General features: G+C 38.5%; 1 long non-coding RNA gene across 1 annotated transcript; it reads left to right on the plus strand.

Moving 5' to 3' along the window:
• Positions 1 to 1,629: 1,629 nt before the first annotated feature.
• Positions 1,630 to 5,591, plus strand: LOC136236226 (uncharacterized). Its single transcript, XR_010692044.1, has 3 exons — positions 1,630 to 1,730; positions 2,151 to 2,257; positions 5,226 to 5,591. It is a non-coding gene; the product is annotated as an uncharacterized lncRNA (long non-coding RNA).
• The last annotated feature ends 756 nt before the right edge of the window (positions 5,592 to 6,347 follow it).

A 6,347-nucleotide genomic window follows, 5' to 3' on the forward strand; every position in this document is an offset into this window, starting at 1 on the left:
AGGAAAAATCAGTGAGCACGTAGCTGTTTTTCAATATCAGTTTTATTACGGTGTTTTCAGTTTCAAAGCCGTACAAGCTTTAGCTCTGTACTCATGATTTTCAGCCATCAAGATGTCCCATCTTTTGTTGGCAAGTCCTATCAAGATGTCCCATCTTTAGGCAGGAAAAATCAGTGAGCACGTAGCTGTTTTTCAATATCAGTTTTATTACGGTGTTTTCAGTTTCAAAGCCGTACAAGCTTTAGCTCTGTACTCATGATTTTCAGCCATCAAGATGTCCCATCTTTTGTTGGCAAGTCCTATCAAGATGTCCCATCTTTAGTCAGGAAAAATCACTGGGTACGTAGCTGTTTATCAATATCAGTGTTATTACGGTGTTCGCAGTTTCAAAGCCGTACAAGCTTTAGCTCTGTACTCATGATTTTCAGCCATCAAGATGTCCCATCTTTTGCTGGCAAGTCCTGTCAAGATGTCCCATCTTTAGGCAGGAAAAATCAGTGGGTACGTAGCTGTTTATCAATATCAATGTTATTACGATGTTCGCAGTTGCAAAGCGGTACAAGCCATAGTTCTGTACTCATGATTTTCAGCCATCAAGATGTCCCATCTTTTGTTGGAAAGTCCTGTCAAGATGTCCCATCTTTAGTCAGGAAAAATCACTGGGTACGTAGCTGTCTATCAATATCAGTGTTATTACGGTGTTCGCAGTTTCAAAGCCATACAAGCTTTAGCTCTGTACTCATGATTTTCAGCCATCAAGATGTCCCATCTTTTGTTGGCAAGTCCTGTCAAGATGTCCCATCTTTAGGCAGGAAAAATCAGTGAGCACGTAGCTGTTTATCAATGTCAATGCATTACAATGTTTACAGTTTCAAAGCGGTACAAGCTTTAGCTCTGTACTCATGATTTTCAGCCATCAAGATGTCCCATCTTTTGTTGGAAAGTCCTGTCAAGATGTCCCATCTTTAGTCAGGAAAAATCAGTGGGTACGTAGCTGTTTATCAATATCAGTGTTATTACGGTGTTCGCAGATCTAACAGTGGTGCTTTGTGATATGCCGAGGATTTTGCTAAGTTGGACACATACGAGGATTTTGCTGAGTTGGACACATACGGCTATTGAAACTGCTACATTTAAAAATGTATTGAGTTGTTTGTTTCTGTTTGCAGGCTTAATGAACTGTCACAGTGAAATTATCATCGTAATATATATGTCACCTGTCTATGCACATACTGGACGTGGTAAAGGTATGCAACTGGGCTAACACCTTTGCCATGTGATTGAAGCTAGCCTATAACCATGAGCTGCTGTCATCAAGTTGGACAGTACATACCATAAATGGGAAACACGAATGAAAGAAGTATAATAATTTATAATTGATTAATGCATGACAAACAATGTTCTGAGCGTCTTATTTAAGAAGGGGGTGTAGTATACTGTTACAAAGTTTAGTTTAGTTACTTGGTACATGAAGCCACACTTCCCATGATGTCATAGCTCCAATTCAAGTACCGTATTTCTATAAATATAAGGGTTTCGTTACTTTCACATCGTTTGATGCCCCACGTAAAATTACGTAACAACATTGCGTTAGAGGCGCTTTAATAAAATAATTATTAAGTACTGACTGAGGACACGCTTTATCAAACCAGATACATAGAATCTAATGGGGAGAGGTAACAGCAGCCAGCCAGTGTTCTGTGACTAAGGGGTCTGCCAGAATAACAGAGGCAAGTAATGTATGCAGCAGTATGTATCACATCACCACCAAGATCACTTTAATATGCCTGGTTGTAATGTTTTATGCTGCAATACCGCTATTAATGCTATGAACAGAACTCTTAACACAGACATGGTAACAATTTCCTTCACTCCAGATATATTTCAACCTGCCTTGGTCAATTATAGTAAGGGCAGAGGCTCAGATTGTCCCATGCAGTTGCACGGTGTTGATGGTTTTGCAGCAGTGTTCGTAGTTGAAGTATTCTTTACTAGAGGAATAGCATAACTGTAGCTAATGGATAATACTATAGCCTCTTTCCCAAGGGTCTGAAACTCACATAATCTTACAATTTCTGAAACAGTTTTTATTACTTTCACATTGTTTGATGCACCTCTACATACCATTATGTAACAACACTACATTGTAGGCACATTGATAAAGCACTGAGACACATCAAACTCAATAGGTGACAGCAGCCAGTCTTGTGATGACTGAAGATGATGTGCGACTAATTGGTCTGCCAGGATAACAGAGGTATGTATGCATTATGTATCACATCACCTCTGTTATCTTCCATTATCCTTGAGTGTACTATTTTAAAAATGCTATGAACAGAATTCTTAGCACAAGCATGGTGATAATTAACTTCAGGGATATTTCAACCTACTGGTGACCATCTTTTAATAGGGACCTAGTGTACGTTTGTTTCACTGGGGTGTCAGTACCGTGTCACACAAGCACTCACTATTGGATGATCTGCGTCAAAGACAAAATTTACCTTAGCCTTTGGCTTACAGCTTTTGACCTGACTTGAATGTATCTTCCTGAATTTTGTCTGCTGTTTTAGGCTTAATTGTTAGGTTTTCATCCCTGGCCACATCCAATGTGGCCATTTAGCATTTTTAAAAGTTAGTATAACTAGCTATAGTAAACCAAGAAAGCTGCTGTCTGGGCAATGTGAGCCAGCTAGATATAAATCCGTACACCTTCATTGTTACTTTAAGTGTTGAAACTATTTAGGTTTATTATATCCATTTACCAAACACACCAGTCCTGTGCTTTAAAATTTCTTAATACATCCTATCTATATAACCAGGGGAGTAGGACAAGACCACGTGTAATGTTGCACAAGTACTTAAAGTATTTCATGTGAACTGAATAGACCCTGTACAAAAAGTAGAGGAAGGGGCTTGATACATAATTATTTTGCTCTATTTAGTTTGTTGCTTGCAATGGTGTGATTCATGATTGGAAAGATGCTGCTGTTATGGCAAGGGCTAAAAAGGGGGGCTAGTTGTGTCCAAAAAGCTAGTTGTAAATGACTTTTGGCTAGTTGCAAATGGTGATTGGGCTAGTTCTAAAATTTAGACAAAATAGCCAGGTTTACTACAGGAAAGTATACTTACGTATTGTACCTCTTAACTCTTTTACAATTTACCACAGGGATTTGACTAAAAGTCTAAAGATACATCTTGAGATAGCCATTTTCAAAAATTTTCTATTTCATGGTCTACTACTCTGATTAAAAATTACCTTACTAGTTTTAATTTCTTTCTTACAGTTCACCATAAACTGAAAATCAACACATTCATCATATCAATGCTTTCATGCACATAATTATATACATAGTTATTTTGTCCCTTCAGCTTGCTAATTATTTCCAGATCTCACTCATTCTCTAAAATCATTTCCAGGTTCAATCTTGGCACACTTATGTTTCAAAATTCTTGGGGAGTATGCCCAGATCCCTAGAAATCCCTCTTTACTGCCACTTTGTCTCATGACTTTCATGTCAACAGTAACAGTAGGCATCAATAATTACAATACAATCGTTGTTGCATGATCTATTACTTTCAACAGGTAGTATGACTACGGTTTAATAAAACATTTTTGTTAGTACTTTGTAGTGCACGTGATCTTGTCTTACCCCTCTGATCTACAACTGTGAAAGATACATCATTGAAATCACAGTGAAATTGTTACAGAGCTTTGAAACATTTTAAGTTTTTCTATCTCGTAAGTTTTAATATTTATTTATAGGTAACTCTGAGTTTTAACACTTCTTCCCATCTTCCACTGTAGTGATATTTTGTAGTCTTGACTGTTGACTGTGAGTTTGACCACAATCACAGATTGAGATTGACTTAGTAAGTGATACGTGATACCCCTAGTGTTTTGTTTTATAAGCCTAGTACTACAATTAAACAGGTGATTCTGAAGTCACAGTCTAACCCCCTCCACCATACTCCAAATAACCCACACCCTGTTTTCCCATTGTAATCCATAACATCTGGGTTTTGCACCACTAGCAACTGTAATAGGCTATCTATCATTGTTACCAAACAACCAACAACATACTTAGTAACCATAGATACAAGACAATAACCATATGTAAGTCCAGGAGCACGACTACCTGAAAACTTACATTCATAAGTGAATAGAATATGTGACTGGATCTACGAAAACCGTTCTTATCGCCCAAGACAGGAAGTTTGATTTTTTTACACAAACACAAAGCTTAATGAATGCACTATCAAGTTTCACTGCCACAGTCGACCAGAGTAAAGTGGTCTGCTTTTGCTGGCTGCTTTTCTAGAGCACAGTGGCGAGCCGTACGAGTGGTCTGGGGTCTTGATGGAGCCCTGGCCGACCAGGAGATGGCTGTGTGTGGCTGTACAGCTCTGTGGTGTTGGACAATGACCTGTGCTGTAAATTTCCTTTCATTTTAGCCAGTTCTGAGCCCTGAATGGCCTATAACTTGGCCTAATTCATCCTAGCACGTCTCTTTTCAATTTTTGAACACCATCTTGCCCGCCTTCCAGGGCCCCCGCCTCCCACCCCTTCTGGAGCTCGCCTTCCAGGGCCCCGCCTCCCACCCCTTCTGGAGCTCGCCTTCCAGGGCCCCCGCCTCCCACCCCTTCTGGAGCTCGCCTGATACAGACAACCTCGGTTTAAAAACTATCTAAAATGGCGGGAAACTTAGCTGTTGACTACTTCTTCAGTGGATGATCAGGAAGGTAAGAAATTGTTGTGAAATGTGTGAAAATTTGGTATGCGTAGCTACCACCATTGGCCAGCTACAACACACAGAATATTTAAAACCGACGTTTCTCGATACTTTTAAATGGGCGATAAGACCGGTTTTCCCAGAGACAGTCACATATAATGAAAGACTAAATACAACAATGGAGAGTGAGGGCTAGCAACAAGAAATCAAAAGGTAAAAATTTTGAGCCATCCAGCACCAAGATGATTCAGGGAAAACCCACTGGGTTTTACCCACATATGCATGTTACGCACATCAGTAATGTCATCAGTAATGACTGAGTTTCTTTCTGTAGCTATGTATGTGTTCACTTCTTCATTTTGATGACAGTAGTGACTTTCCATGTAGAATTCTGCCGTTCTCCTAATACAAATGTCATTTTGCAAAGTTTTTTTTAGACATACTCTGTAAAATGAAATACAATAGTAATTGTTTTGTTTGTTTTTGTTAATGCAGGTAGCAATGATGTCATCGTCTAATTGTGAGTCAGTCATGACTACTCGCACAGCAGGTGAAATTGGCCAGTATCTCCTCATATTGTACATAGAACTCTATCTTCAAGGGTGACTTTTTTTGCTGAAGAGCTGCAGCATTTGCAATAATGTGATGCTACACTGTGGTACATTGCTCAATAACTTTTTGTTCCAAGTTTTATGTACATGCTGTAACTGATCATATTATTGTTGTTTAAATATCACATCTTTTTATTTACAAATAACTAACCCTTTGTTATCACATCTTTATAGTAGATCCAATATTACCGTAACTTCTTTCTGTAACAGAACATGTATTGTACAGTATGTTACCTTTATTACATTCAGATGGTAGCTCTAATAATTTATGAATGGAATGTGGCTTATTCGTAGTAATGCTTGACCTGCTAAAACACCCTGAAGCTTTTATTTCAAATGTCCTATGTGGTCTGACAATTTCACTGTTTTATATGTACTAGGAAACACACCATTTGGTCTTCTTTTCTGAATTTGGAACCAAACCATTATGTCTTTATTTATTATACTGGACAGTCTGTAATAATTGATGCATCCAGTGGGGGGAGGGGGAATGCATAATCAATACAGACACTAACAATAATGTTCATGTAAGTTTAGACAGTTCAAGAGTGTCATTATCTACAACTTCATAATTATCATTTGTACACTCAGTCAGATTGTTATCACCAGGAACTTGTCGCTTCTCCAACAGAGGGGACATTACTTGTTCTAAGTACGATTTCACCATTAAGTATTATTCATAACCTTTCCGTAGTTGACTCTCCAACAAACCCCATACATATTCACTGTACACAGAATCACAACTGCACTTTACCTTTGATTTAAACCCCTGGGTTACCATACATGAATTGGATCACTTCATCTGAAGCCTATACGTACTTAATGTCCCTAGCAGTGCAAAACACGCTGTGCTGTACATGATACGAAAGCAGTGGATTTATAAACAACATTTCAGTCTAATAAATAGAGTAGTTACAGTTGTACAGGAGCAGCTTTACATAGTAATAGCATGTTTCAAGCCTTAGTGAAGGGGGAAAGGGTCCTGATGTAGGGAAAGAGAATAGTG

The sequence above is a fragment of the Dysidea avara genome, chromosome 1 (assembly GCF_963678975.1).
Source record: "Dysidea avara chromosome 1, odDysAvar1.4, whole genome shotgun sequence".
Lineage (NCBI taxonomy): Eukaryota > Metazoa > Porifera > Demospongiae > Dictyoceratida > Dysideidae > Dysidea > Dysidea avara.